This window comes from Galeopterus variegatus, unplaced genomic scaffold (genome assembly GCF_000696425.1).
Source record: "Galeopterus variegatus unplaced genomic scaffold, G_variegatus-3.0.2 Scaffold2983, whole genome shotgun sequence".
Taxonomy (NCBI): domain Eukaryota; kingdom Metazoa; phylum Chordata; class Mammalia; order Dermoptera; family Cynocephalidae; genus Galeopterus; species Galeopterus variegatus.
The window spans coordinates 175,215-177,792 of record NW_007729094.1 but is presented as its reverse complement, the minus strand read 5'-3'; positions in this window follow the sequence as shown (position 1 = coordinate 177,792).

The window sequence follows — 2,578 nt, the reverse complement described above, 5'->3', positions numbered from 1 at the left end:
GTGACTGTTGAAGGTGCATCTCCCATAGCCTCTGGGAATCCTCTCTCAAAGACATCTGGTATGTCATCTTTTAGATGTACCTGGGAGAGCAGAGGTTTAAGCATCTTAGAGGGAAATCCAAGGAGAGACAGAATGGAATAGAATGAAGAGCTCTGGTCCAAGATTGGAGAGCCCTGGGTTCTCTCTGCCTCATGCTCCCATGATCTCTGTGACCTTGGTCAGGGTTCCAAGCGAGGCTGCCCCTCCACCCATAGATACACTCAGAGGAAATGCGAGCTTCCAAGGTGGGGAGGGCAACAGGATGCCTAAGCCCTTCACACCCTGAGGTTCTGCTTCCCTTCCTGTCTCTGGGCCTCCGTTTCTTAATCTGCAAAATGTGGAGCCTGGGCAGGCCTCTCCAAACCATGCATTCTCAATGGAAATGATACTGCTCTAGGTCTTCTTGAATCCAAAGGGTCACCAGACTCTCTATTTCTCCAGCACAGCTCTGGTCTTAAGCCAATTCTTACCCATATTTTTTTAAATGCGCCTGTGTTATTGGCTGCCCTGATGTTCAGCTGTGGAGTTGGAAGTAGGATCCATGCATGGCACCCCCCTTGGCAGAAGCCACACTTAGCACCTTGAGCACATTTAGTCTCTCCTGAGCAGAACTCTGACAAGTCTAACCCTTTCTGAAGCAGGACCTTATGTTCAGGGTGACCAACTCGTTTATCATCCAGACAGGGACACTTCAAAGAGTAAAATGGGATGGTGTTGATAAATACACCTGAACCACAGAAGACTCTGGAACTGTCCCAGGTACACTAAGACATCTGGTCATCATACTTATGAAGAGGAGCCTATGATGATTTCATTGTTAGCCCAGATCAAGAACAGATGGCCCAATTTGGCCATGCATGGGGTAAGTTTTGGCTGGCACGTAACCTGGGGGCACTCCCGGCATTGAGTTGGTGGGGGCCAGGTATGCTAAATGTCCTGCAATATAAAAAATAGTCCTGGACAACAAGGAATTGTCTGGACCGAAACGACCAAAATGTCTCTACTGAGAAATATTACTATAGTGGGATAATAGGAACTATAAACAATGATATAAAACTCAGGATAACAGCTTCGAATGCCACCAGGGCCAGTCAGGGATTGAAAGTGCTCTAATTCAAGTCTTTAAAACTGCACTGGATTTGGCTTTTGGTCTCTAGATTGTGGCTCTTTTTAATAAAGGTTTACTGATCAGAAAAGATGTTTATGGTATATTAAGGGAAAAAGAAAGGCCAATAATCAGTATGATCCCAGTTTACATATATGTATTCTCTCCTCAAACATATATAGGGAGAAAGAAAATTCATATATGTATGTATATATACAAAAATTCTGAAAGAAAAGAATATAGAATGAAATTTGGGGTGACAAAAAAAATAGATGGCCCAAAGCTTAAGCATTTTCCCCTTTAAAGTTTTCTAGAGCCGTAGGAAAATCTGAACCTTTTTAGCAGAAATTGGCAACTGCTTAGGACGGAGGGCCCCTGGGAATAATCTATGAAAAGAAACAGCAGCCACAACTCTAGGTCTGTGCCTGTGATTGTCATCACATCCCAAATGATTTTTCCTAACCCTCAATCAGACTCCCGATGGACGTAAATCCACACCCCTGCACTCAGCATGCTGATCCACAGGAGTTGGAGTGATGTTGAGGCGTGGGGTGTAGACAGGGTGGGGAACGAGCAGGAACTAGTGGCAAAGAAGCAAACTGTTCTCCACTCACATGTTCTTCTGTGAGGAAAACACGTGCTCTGGCCACCAAGACGATCATTTCTGGGCTCAAAAACAGGAAGAAATTCACTAAACACTACATCGCCAGCACAAAGAGTAAAGAAAGTTTGCCAAGAGGGCAGCCCTGTCTTGATCGGAACATCAGCTGAGTCTTTAAAGGCAGAAGCCACTGCCAGGCTCATGGTTTCCGAGGTAAAGGTGCAGCCCCACTTGCCCTGGGCCTCCTCTGCTGGCTCTAAGATAATCTTCACTTAGACACTCGGCCATCCTGACATGCACTAGATAATCTTCACTTAGGCCTGTAGGTGGAAAGGGGGCACTGGGGCTGTCCCCTTATTCATGTGGAAGGAGACATCTTTTCTAAGCTCCTCGGCTGTGGTAGGTCCCACACCTCCATGATTTCCCCCACTCTTCACAAGAATCCTACACTGAGCTGGGCCCCTTACATGCACTATCTCATGTAATCCTAACAATTGCCCTGTGAAGGAAGCTTTACTGTCCCCATTTTACTGATGAAAAAACTGAGGCTCGAGGAGGTTAAGTCCCGCAGCTAGTGTCAGGTTTTAAGTCTAGACTTGTTGGGGCCACAGTCTTTAACTTCCTATGATTACCCACCATTGCACAACTCCAAGGAGTTGCAGAAGGAGCTGAGGTCATTCCTTTGTGGGCAGTGTAGCCACTGCACCTGGCTGTCCTTGAAGATAATGTCCAAAGTCACAAGGGGGTCTGGAACTGGGCCTTTGGAGACAGGACGTGGGCTGACCCCTCTATTTATCAGCTGTGCCATTGACCAGACATCAGCCATAAATTTT